At 40.4% G+C, this 11,845-nt stretch overlaps 3 non-coding genes and 4 pseudogenes across 3 annotated transcripts; all 7 read left to right on the forward strand.

The window, feature by feature from the left end:
• Window positions 1-245: 245 nt before the first annotated feature.
• LOC130113558 (small nucleolar RNA U3) lies at window positions 246-462 on the forward strand. The gene has a single exon (XR_008810332.1). It is a non-coding gene; the product is annotated as a small nucleolar RNA U3 (small nucleolar RNA).
• A 1,263-nt stretch (window positions 463-1,725) lies between these two features.
• LOC130113566 (small nucleolar RNA U3) lies at window positions 1,726-1,952 on the forward strand (annotated as a pseudogene).
• A 1,887-nt stretch (window positions 1,953-3,839) lies between these two features.
• On the forward strand, window positions 3,840-4,020 carry LOC130113559 (small nucleolar RNA U3; annotated as a pseudogene).
• Window positions 4,021-5,331: 1,311 nt separating this feature from the next.
• On the forward strand, window positions 5,332-5,538 carry LOC130113540 (small nucleolar RNA U3). Its single transcript, XR_008810325.1, has one exon. It is a non-coding gene; the product is annotated as a small nucleolar RNA U3 (small nucleolar RNA).
• Window positions 5,539-7,096: 1,558 nt separating this feature from the next.
• Window positions 7,097-7,330, forward strand: LOC130113561 (small nucleolar RNA U3; annotated as a pseudogene).
• A 1,511-nt stretch (window positions 7,331-8,841) lies between these two features.
• LOC130113560 (small nucleolar RNA U3) lies at window positions 8,842-9,016 on the forward strand (annotated as a pseudogene).
• Window positions 9,017-10,559: 1,543 nt separating this feature from the next.
• On the forward strand, window positions 10,560-10,766 carry LOC130113530 (small nucleolar RNA U3). Its single transcript, XR_008810318.1, has one exon. It is a non-coding gene; the product is annotated as a small nucleolar RNA U3 (small nucleolar RNA).
• The last annotated feature ends 1,079 nt before the right edge of the window (window positions 10,767-11,845 follow it).

The raw sequence follows: 11,845 nt of genomic DNA on the forward strand, positions 1-11,845 counted from the left end.
AAAAATTAGGATCATAAGTGCATTTTTGCAAAAATGCATTTATTTAGCATAATGCCAAAACAAGTCCCAGAATTTTTTTTTTTTACATGGGTGAAAAAATCAAAGATGCCCAGAATCATCTGAAATGCAGAGGAGTGTTTTTTTTTTTAGAAAAATGCATATTTATGCATAATTTTAATTTTCTGGGATTTTTCCTTTACTCTCTGAGACAATACCTACCACCTCCAAAAAGAATTAGGATCATAAATGCTTTAGTTTTCCGTCCTGCTATCTACACTGACAACATACACACACATTACGAAAATATGAGTAGAGTTTCCCGCCAGCCACGATTCTGGGCTGTTGTGAATCTTCCTGAGCGCCAAGCGGGTACAGGGAAGCTGTTTAATGACAAACTCTGCTTTTATGACTGTTGAGTGCTCCTTTATGGGAGCATCGAGGAAGGAGCACATTTTGAGGGGTTAAAAAGGGGGGAAAATCCAGAAATCCACCAGTTTTATCCAGACTTAAACCTTAGTGCTAATCCTTACCCTAAAAACATTAAATTGCAATCGCATACAATTTCAAAAAAAAGAGAAGCTTATATTACTCTAAACCCCACCAATAACTTTTCAAGCTTAAAGCAGGGTAAACTAATCAAGATGGCAGGTGAATTGTAAAGAAGAAACATCCAAACTTACCGTATCCTTAATCCATCAAACTCTATCCACATCCCTAACCCTAATTCTGGGGGTATCTCCAAGCCAGCACTGGCGGAGGCACTCTGGTGACACGCGCTGGCCCGGGTATTCAACCCTAAACTTTCACTCCGAGAAGGTCAGTATTATCCATCAGAAATGCCATTGCCATGGTTAGCTTGACTCCTGCTAAGAATTAATCCCACAAAGAATACCATAGTAAGAGAGACTGTCTTGGCGGTTGCCAAGCTAACCACTGCAGTGGCGTTTCTGATGGAAAATACAGAGCTTCTCGGTGTGAAAGGTTTGGATAAAATTAACGGATAGCTCATTCTACATTTTTCTTTTGTTAGACTTGGGGGTAAAACTAGGGTAAGAGGTTTTTTTTTGTTGTTTTTTTTTTGCTCAGGCAGCCAGTATCTGCTTTAGGATTGTCTGCCCTAGCAGATCAAACCCCAGCCCTAACCGTAAGATCCATCCGTTAAGTTTATCCAAACCTTACGCTAACCAAAAGCTGCAGACGACTATTTTCAGCGATCATTTCTGCCGTTCTTAACTTGAAATATGTTTCTACTCAGAGGAACCCTGCTGCAATGTAGCGGTTTGGTTATTCACCCGTCTAAATCTTCCTCCTCGTCATCTTGCCAGCTAACCTCCCTCCCCCCCAAATGCTCAGAATCATCTGAAATGCCAAGAAAAGTGGTTTTTAGCCATTTTTAGAAAATGCATATTTTGCATAATTGTTTTAATTTACCGCTATTTTTCTGGTCCTCTCTGCAAAAATACCTACCACCTCCAAAAAAAAATTAGGATCATAAGTTCATTTTTGCAAAAATGCATTTATTTTGCATAATGCCAAAACATTTCTAGTCCCAGAATTTTTTTTTTTACATAGGTGAAAAAATCAAAGATGCTCAGAATCATCTGAAATGCAGATGTGTTTTTTTTTTTAGAAAAATGCATATTTTGCATATTTATGCATAATTTTAATTTTCTGGGATTTTTCCTTTACTCTCTGAGACAATACCTACCACCTCCAAAAAGAATTAGGATCATAAATGCTTTAGCTTTCCGTCCTGCTATCTACACTGACAACATACACACACACACATTACGAAAATATGAGTAGAGTTTCCCGCCAGCCACGATTCTGGGCTGTTGTGAATCTTCCTGAGCGCAAAGCGGGTACAGGGAAGCTGTTTAATGACAAACTCTGCTTTTATGACTGAGTGCTCCTTTATGGGAGCATCGAGGAAGGAGCACATTTTGAGGGGTTAAAAAGGGGGGGGGAAATCCAGAAATCCACCAGTTTTATCCAGACTTAAACCTTAGTGCTAATCCTTACCCTAAAAACATTAAATTGCAATCGCATACAACTTCAAAAAAAAGAGAAGCTTATATTACTCTAAACCCCACCAATAACTTTTCAAGCTTAAAGCAGGGTAAACTAATCAAGATGGGAGGTGAATTGTAAAGAAGAAACATCCAAATTTACCTTATCCTTAATCCATCAAACTCTATCCACATCCCTAACCCTAATTCTGGGGGTATCTCCAAGCCAGCACTGGCGGAGGCACTCTGGTGACACGCGCTGGCCCGGGTATTCAACCCTAAACTTTCACTCCGAGAAGGTCAGTATTATCCATCAGAAATGCCATTGCCATGGTTAGCTTGGCTACTGCTAAGAATTAATCCCACAAAGAATACCATAGTAACAGAGACTGTCTTGGCGGTTGCCAAGCTAACCACTGCAGTGGCGTTTCTGATGGAAAGTACAGAGCTCCTCGGTGTGAAAGGTTTGGATAAAATTAACGGATAGCTCAGTCTACATTTTTTTTGTTATACTTGGGGGTAGAACTAGGGTAAGAGGTTTTTTTTGTTATACTTGGGGGTAGAACTAGTGTAAGAGGTTTTTTTTTGTTGGACTTGGCGGTAGAACTACGGTAAGATGTTTTTTGTTAGACTTGGCGGTAGAACTAGGGTAAGAGGTGTTTTTTGTTAGACTTGGCGGAAGAACTAGGGTAAGAGGTGTTTTTTGTTAGACTTGGCGGAAGAACTAGGGTAAGATGTTTTTTGTTAGACTTGGGGGTAGAACTAGGGTAAGAGGTGTTTTTTGTTAGACTTGGGGGTAGAACTAGGGTAAGATGTTTTTTGTTAGACTTGGCGGTAGAACTAGGGTAAGATGTTTATGTTAGACTTGGGGGTAGAACTAGGGTAAGATGTTTTTTGTTAGACTTGGGGGTAGAACTAGGGTAAGAGGTTTTTAGTTAGACTTGGGGGTAGAACTAGGATAAGAGGTGTTTTTTGTTAGACTTGGGGGTAGAACTAGGGTAAGATGTTTTTTGTTAGACTTGGCGGTAGAACTAGGGTAAGATGTTTTTGTTATACTTGGGGGTAGAACTAGGGTAAGAGGTTTTTTTGTTAGACTTGGCAGTAGAACTAGGGTAAGATGTTTTTTTTTTTTTTTTGCTCAGGCAGCCAGTCTGCTGTAGGATTGTTTGCCCTAGCAGATCAAACCCCAGCCCTAACCGTAAGATCCATCCGTTAAGTTTATCCAAACCTAACGCTAACCAAAAGCTGCAGAAGACTATTTTCAGCGATCATTTCTGCCATTCTTAACTTGAAATATGTTTCTACTAGAGGAACCCTGCTGCAATGTAGCGGTTTGGTTATCCACCCGTCTAAATCTTCCTCCTCGTCATCCTGCCAGCTAACCTCCCTCCCCCCCAAATGCTCAGAATCATCTGAAATGCCAAGAAAAGTGGTTTTTAGCCATTTTTAGAAAATGCATATTTTGCATAATTGTTTTAATTTACCGCTATTTTTCTGGTCCTCTCTGCAAAAATACCTACCACCTCCAAAAAAAAATTAGGATCATAAGTTCATTTTTGAAAAAATGCATTTATTTTGCATAATGCCAAAACATTTCTAGTCCCAGAAATTTTTTTTTTACATAGGTGAAAAAATCAAAGATGCTCAGAATCATCTGAAATGCAGATGTGTTTTTTTTTTAGAAAAATGCATATTTTGCATATTTATGCATACTTTTAATTTTCTGGGATTTTTCCTTTACTCTCTGAGACAATACCTACCACCTCCAAAAAGAATTAGGATCATAAATGCTTTAGTTTTCCGTCCTGCTATCTACACTGACAACATACACAGACACACATATCGAAAATATGAGTAGAAAGTGATTCCCGCCAGCCACGATTCTGGGCTGTCATGAATCTTCCTGAGCGCAAAGCGGGTACAGGAGAGTTGTTTAATGACAAACTCTGCTTTTATGACCGTTGAGTGCTCCTTTATGGGAGCATCGAGGAAGGAGCGCATTCTGAGGGGGAAAAGTCCAGAAATCCACCAGTTTTATCCAGACCTAAACCTTAGTCCTAATCCTTACCCTAAAAACATTAAATTGCAATCGCATACAACTTCAAAAAAAAGAGAAGAAGCTTATATTACTCTAAACCCCACCAATAACTTTTCAAGCTTAAAGCAGGGTAAACTAATCAAGATGGGAGGTGAATTGTAAAGAAGAAACATCCAAATTTACCGTATCCTTAATCCATCAAACTCTATCCACATCCCTAACCCTAATTCTGGGGGTATCTCCAAGCCAGCACTGGCGGAGGCACTCTGGTGACACGCGCTGGCCCGGGTATTCAACCCTAAACTTTCACTCCGAGAAGGTCAGTATTATCCATCAGAAATGCCATTGCCATGGTTAGCTTGGCTAATGCTAAGAATTAATCCCACAAAGAATACCATAGTAACAGATACTGTCTTGGCGGTTGCCAAGCTAACCACTGCAGTGGCGTTTCTGATGGAAAGTACAGAGCTCCTCGGTGTGAAAGGTTTGGATATAATTAACGGATAGCTCAGTCAACATTTTTTTTGTTATACTTGGGGGTAGAACTAGGGTAAGAGGTTTTTTTTTTGTTGGAGTTGGCGGTAGAACTAGGGTAAGATATTTTTTTGTTAGACTTGGCGGTAGAACTAGGGTAAGAGGGTTTTTTGTTAGACTTGGCGGTAGAACTAGGGTAAGAGGGTTTTTTGTTAGACTTGGCGGTAGAACTAGGGTAAGAGGTGTTTTTTGTTAGACTTGGCGGTAGAACTAGGGTAAGAGGTGTTTTTTGTTAGACTTGGCGGTAGAACTAGGATAAAAGTTTTTTTTTTGTTAGACTTGGCGGTAGAACTAGTGTAAGATGTTTTTTGTTAGACTTGGCGGTAGAACTAGGGTAAGAGGTTTTTTTTTGTTAGACTTGGCGGTAGAACTAGGGTAAGAGGTTTTTTTTGTTAGACTTGGCGGTAGAACTAGGGTAAGAGGTTTTTTTTGTTAGACTTGGCGGTAGAACTAGGGTAAGATGTTTTTTGTTAGACTTGAGGGTCGAACTAGGGTAAGATGTTTTTTGTTAGACTTGGCGGTAGAACTAGGGTAAGATGTTTTTTGATAGACTTGGGGGTAGAACTAGGGTAAGAGATGTTTTTTTTTTTTGTTAGACTTGGCGGTAGAACTAGGGTAAGAGGTTTTTTTTTTTTTTTTGCTCAGGTAGCCAGTCTCTGCTGTAGGATTGTCTGCCCTAGCAGATCAAAACCCAGCCCTAACCGTAAGATCCATCCTTTAAGTTTATCTAACCCTAACCAAAAGCTGCAGAAGACTGGATTTTCAGCGATCATTTCTGCCGTTCTTAACTTGAAATATGTTTCTAAAGTGATTCCCGCCAGCCACGATTCTGGGCTGTCATGAATCTCCCTGAGCGCAAAGCGGGTACAGGGAAGTTGTTTAATGACAAATTCTGCTTTTATGACCGTTGGGTGCTCCTTTATGGGAGCTTTGAGGAAGGAGCGCATTCTGAGGGGTTAAAAAGGGGGGAAAATTCAGAAATCTACCAGTTTAATCCAGACCTAAACCTTAGTCCTTACCCTAAAAATATTAAATTGCAATAGCAGACAACTTCAAAAAAGAGAAGAAGCTTATATTACTCTAAACCCCACCAATAACTTTTCAAGCTTAAAGCAGGGTAAACTAATCAAGATGGGAGGTGAATTGTAAAGAAGAAACATCCGAATTTACCGTATCCTTAATCCATCAAACTCTATTCACATCTCTAACCCTAATTCTGGGGGTATCTCCAAGCCAGCACTGGCGGAGGCACTCTGGTGACACGCGCTGGCCCGGGCATTCAACCTTTAACTGTCACTCCGAGAACGTCAGTATTATCCATCAGAAATGCCATTGCCATGGTTAGCTTGGCTACTGCGAAGAGTTGTACTCTGTTGCTGTGGTGTTCTCTGTGCGATTGACTACCTGAGCTGATAAAACACTTAGCCTAAGCGAAACATGTAGAAAGAGCCATCTTGTTCTACATCTTTCGGTCAGGGTTGGCGTAGGGTTATGGTCAGCAACAGAGACTGTCTGCCTGTGCAGATAAAACCCTTAGACTAAACCTATCCAAACCCTTAAAAATGTAAAAAGAGTCATCCGTTAATTGTATACAAACCTAAAGCTCCAAGACACTCAGTATTTCCCATCAGAAATGCCATTGCCGTGGTTAGCTTGACTCCTGCTAAGAATTAATCCCACAAAGAATACCATAGTAAGAGAGACGGTCTTGGCGGTTGCCAAGCTAACCACTGCAGTGGCGTTTCTGATGGAAAATACAGAGCTTCTCGGTGTGAAAGGTTTGGATAAAATTAACGGATAGCTCATTCTACATTTTTCTTTTGTTAGACTTGGGGGTAGAACTAGGGTAAGAGGTTTTTTTTTGTTTTTTTTTGCTCAGGCAGCCAGTCTCTGCTGTAGGATTGTCTGCCCTAGCAGATCAAACCCCAGCCCTAACCGTAAGATCCATCCGTTAAGTTTATCCAAACCCAACGCTAACCAAAAGCTGCAGACGACTATTTTCAGCGATCATTTCTGCCATTCTTAACTTGAAATATGTTTCTACTAGAGGAACCCTGCTGCAATGTAGCGGTTTGGTTATCCACCCGTCTAAATCTTCCTCCTCGTCATCCTGCCAGCTAACCTCCCTCCCCCCCAAATGCTCAGAATCATCTGAAATGCCAAGAAATGTGGTTTTTAGCCATTTTTAGAAAATGCATATTTTGCATAATTGTTTTAATTTACCGCTATTTTTCTGGTCCTCTCTGCAAAAATACCTACCACCTCCAAAAAAAAAATTGGATCATAAGTTCATTTTTGCAAAAATGCATTTATTTTGCATAATGCCAAAACATTTCTAGTCCCAGAAATTTTTTTTTACATGGATGAAAAAATCAAAGATGCTCAGAATCATCTGAAATGCAGATGTGTTTTTTTTTTAGAAAAATGCATATTTTGCATATTTATGCATAATTTTAATTTTCTGGGATTTTTCCTTTACTCTTTGAGACAATACCTACCACCTCCAAAAAGAATTAGGATCATAAATGCTTTAGTTTTCCGTCCTGCTATCTACACTGACAACATACACACACACACACACATTACGAAAATATGAGTAGAGTTTCCCGCCAGCCACGATTCTGGGCTGTTGTGAATCTTCCTGAGCGCAAAGCGGGTACAGGGAAGCTGTTTAATGACAAACTCTGCTTTTATGACTGTTGAGTGCTCCTTTATGGGAGCATCGAGGAAGGAGCACATTTTGAGGGGTTAAAAAGGGGGGGGGGAAATCCAGAAATCCACCAGTTTTATCCAGACTTAAACCTTAGTGCTAATCCTTACCCTAAAAACATTAAATTGCAATCGCATACAACTTCAAAAAAAGAGAAGCTTATATTACTCTAAACCCCACCAATAACTTTTCAAGCTTAAAGCAGGGTAAACTAATCAAGATGGGAGGTGAATTGTAAAGAAGAAACATCCAAATTTACCTTATCCTTAATCCATCAAACTCTATCCACATCCCTAACCCTAATTCTGGGGGTATCTCCAAGCCAGCACTGGCGGAGGCACTCTGGTGACACGCGCTGGCCCGGGTATTCAACCCTAAACTTTCACTCCGAGAAGGTCAGTATTATCCATCAGAAATGCCATTGCCATGGTTAGCTTGGCTACTGCTAAGAATTAATCCCACAAAGAATACCATAGTAACAGAGACTGTCTTGGCGGTTGCCAAGCTAACCACTGCAGTGGCGTTTCTGATGGAAAGTACAGAGCTCCTCGGTGTGAAAGGTTTGGATAAAATTAACGGATAGCTCAGTCTACATTTTTTTTGTTATACTTGGGGGTAGAACTAGGGTAAGAGGTTTTTTTTGTTATACTTGGGGGTAGAACTAGTGTAAGAGGTTTTTTTTTTGTTGGAGTTGGCGGTAGAACTAGGGTAAGATGTTTTTTGTTAGACTTGGCGGTAGAACTAGGGTAAGATGTTTTTGTTAGACTTGGGGGTAGAACTAGGGTAAGAGGTTTTTTTTGTTAGACTTGGCAGTAGAACTAGGGTAAGATGTTTTTTTTTTTTTTGCTCAGGCAGCCAGTCTGCTGTAGGATTGTTTGCCCTAGCAGATCAAACCCCAGCCCTAACCGTAAGATCCATCCGTTAAGTTTATCCAAACCTAACGCTAACCAAAAGCTGCAGAAGACTATTTTCAGCGATCATTTCTGCCATTCTTAACTTGAAATATGTTTCTACTAGAGGAACCCTGCTGCAATGTAGCGGTTTGGTTATCCACCCGTCTAAATCTTCCTCCTCGTCATCCTGCCAGCTAACCTCCCTCCCCCCCAGATGCTCAGAATCATCTGAAATGCCAAGAAAAGTGGTTTTTAGCCATTTTTAGAAAATGCATATTTTGCATAATTGTTTTAATTTACCGCTATTTTTCTGGTCCTCTCTGCAAAAATACCTATCACCTCCAAAAAAAAATTAGGATCATAAGTTCATTTTTGCAAAAATGCATTTATTTTGCATAATGCCAAAACATTTCTAGTCCCAGAAATTTTTTTTTTACATAGGTGAAAAAATCAAAGATGCTCAGAATCATCTGAAATGCAGATGTGTTTTTTTTTTTTTTTAGAAAAATGCATATTTTGCATATTTATGCATACTTTTAATTTTCTGGGATTTTTCCTTTACTCTCTGAGACAATACCTACCACCTCCAAAAAGAATTAGGATCATAAATGCTTTAGTTTTCCGTCCTGCTATCTACACTGACAACACACACACACACACATTACGAAAATATGAGTAGAAAGTGATTCCCGCCAGCCACGATTCTGGGCTGTCATGAATCTTCCTGAGCGCAAAGCGGGTACAGGGAAGTTGTTTAATGACAAACTCTGCTTTTATGACCGTTGAGTGCTCCTTTATGGGAGCATCGAGGAAGGAGCGCATTCTGAGGGGGAAAAGTCCAGAAATCCACCAGTTTTATCCAGACCTAAACCTTAGTCCTAATCCTTACCCTAAAAACATTAAATTGCAATCGCATACAACTTCAAAAAAAAGAGAAGAAGCTTATATTACTCTAAACCCCACCAATAACTTTTCAAGCTTAAAGCAGGGTAAACTAATCAAGATGGGAGGTGAATTATAAAGAAGAAACATCCAAATTTACCTTATCCTTAATCCATCAAACTCTATCCACATCTCTAACCCTAATTCTGGGGGTATCTCCAACCCAGCACTGGCGGAGGCACTCTGGTGACACGCGCTGGCCCGGGTATTCAACCCTAAACTTTCACTCCGAGAAGGTCAGTATTATCCATCAGAAATGCCATTGCCATGGTTAGCTTGGCTACTGCTAAGAATTAATCCCACAAAGAATACCATAGTAACAAAGACTGTCTTGGCGGTTGCCAAGCTAACCACTGCAGTGGCGTTTCTGATGGAAAGTACAGAGCTCCTCGGTGTGAAAGGTTTGGATAAAATTAACGGATAGCTCAGTCTACATTTTTTTTGTTATACTTGGGGGTAGAACTAGGGTAAGAGGTTTTTTTTGTTATACTTGGGGGTAGAACTAGGGTAAGAGGTTTTTTTTTTTGTTGGAGTTGGCGGTAGAACTAGGGTAAGATGTTTTTTGTTAGACTTGGCGGTAGAACTAGGGTAAGGTGTTTTTTGTTAGACTTGGCGGTAGAACTAGGGTAAGAGGGTTTTTTGTTAGACTTGGCGGTAGAACTAGGATAAGAGGTTTTTTTTTGTTAGACTTGGCGGTAGAACTAGGGTAAGAGGTTTTTTGGTAGACTTGGCGGTAGAACTAGGGTAAGAGGTTTTTTTTGTTAGACTTGGCGGTAGAACTAGGGTAAGATGTTTTTTGTTAGACTTGAGGGTAGAACTAGGGTAAGATGTTTTTTGTTAGACTTGGCGGTAGAACTAGGGTAAGATGTTTTTTGATAGACTTGGGGGTAGAACTAGGGTAAGATGTTTTTTGTTAGACTTGGGGGTAGAACTAGGATAAGAGGTTTTTTTTGTTAGACTTGGCGGTAGAACTAGGATAAGAGGTTGTTTTTTGTTAGACTTGGCGGTAGAACTAGGGTAAGAGGTTGTTTTTTGTTAGACTTGGCGGTAGAACTAGGGTAAGAGGTTTTTTTTGTTAGACTTGGCGGTAGAACTAGGGTAAGAGGTTTTTTTTGTTAGACTTGGCGGTAGAACTAGGGTAAGATGTTTTTTGTTAGACTTGAGGGTCGAACTAGGGTAAGATGTTTTTTGTTAGACTTGGCGGTAGAACTAGGGTAAGATGTTTTTTGATAGACTTGGGGGTAGAACTAGGGTAAGAGATGTTTTTTTTTGTTGTTAGACTTGGCGGTAGAACTAGGGTAAGAGGGTTTTTTTTTTTTTTTGCTCAGGTAGCCAGTCTCTGCTGTAGGATTGTCTGCCCTAGCAGATCAAAACCCAGCCCTAACCGTAAGATCCATCCGTTAAGTTTATCTAACCCTAACCAAAAGCTGCAGAAGACTGGATTTTCAGCGATCATTTCTGCCGTTCTTAGCTTGAAATATGTTTCTAAAGTGATTCCCGCCAGCCACGATTCTGGGCTGTCATGAATCTTCCTGAGCGCAAAGCGGGTACAGGGAAGTTGTTTAATGACAAATTCTGCTTTTATGACCGTTGGGTGCTCCTTTATGGGAGCTTTGAGGAAGGAGCACATTCTGAGGGGTTAAAAAGGGGGGAAAATTCCGAAATCTACCAGTTTAATCCAGACCTAAACCTTAGTCCTTACCCTAAAAATATTAAATTGCAATAGCAGACAACTTCAAAAAAAGAGAAAAAGCTTATATTACTCTAAACCCCACCAATAACTTTTCAAGCTTAAAGCAGGGTAAACTAATCAAGATGGGAGGTGAATTGTAAAGAAGAAACATCCGAATTTACCGTATCCTTAATCCATCAAACTCTATTCACATCTCTAACCCTAATTCTGGGGGTATCTCCAAGCCAGCACTGGCGGAGGCACTCTGGTGACACGCGCTGGCCCGGGCATTCAACCTTTAACTGTCACTCCGAGAAGGTCAGTATTATCCATCAGAAATGCCATTGCCATGGTTAGCTTGGCTACTGCGAAGAGTTGTACTCTGTTGCTGTGGTGTTCTCTGTGCGATTGACTACCTGAGCTAATAAAACACTTAGCCTAAGCGAAACATGTAGAAAGAGCCATCTTGTTCTACATCTTTCGGTCAGGGTTGGCGTAGGGTTATGGTCAGCAACAGAGACTGTCTGCCTGTGCAGATAAAACCCTTAGACTAAACCTATCCCAACCCTTAAAAATGTAAAAAGAGTCATCCGTTAATTGTATACAAACCTAAAGCTCCAAGACACTCAGTATTTCCCATCAGAAATGCCATTGCCGTGGTTAGCTTGACTCCTGCTAAGAATTAATCCCACAAAGAATACCATAGTAACAGAGACTGTCTTGGCGGTTGCCAAGCTAACCACTGCAGTGGCGTTTCTGATGGAAAATACAGAGCTTCTCGGTGTGAAAGGTTTGGATAAAATTAACGGATAGCTCATTCTACATTTTTCTTTTGTTAGACTTGGGGGTAGAACTAGGGTAAGAGGTTTTTTTTTTTTTGTTTTTTTTTGCTCAGGCAGCCAGTCTCTGCTGTAGGATTGTCTGCCCTAGCAGATCAAACCCCAGCCCTAACCGTAAGATCCATCCGTTAAGTTTATCCAAACCTTACGCTAACCAAAAGCTGCAGACGACTATTTTCAGCGATCATTTCTGCCGTTCTTAACTTGA

Source organism: Lampris incognitus, chromosome 5 (genome assembly GCF_029633865.1).
Source record: "Lampris incognitus isolate fLamInc1 chromosome 5, fLamInc1.hap2, whole genome shotgun sequence".
NCBI classification, from domain to species: domain Eukaryota; kingdom Metazoa; phylum Chordata; class Actinopteri; order Lampriformes; family Lampridae; genus Lampris; species Lampris incognitus.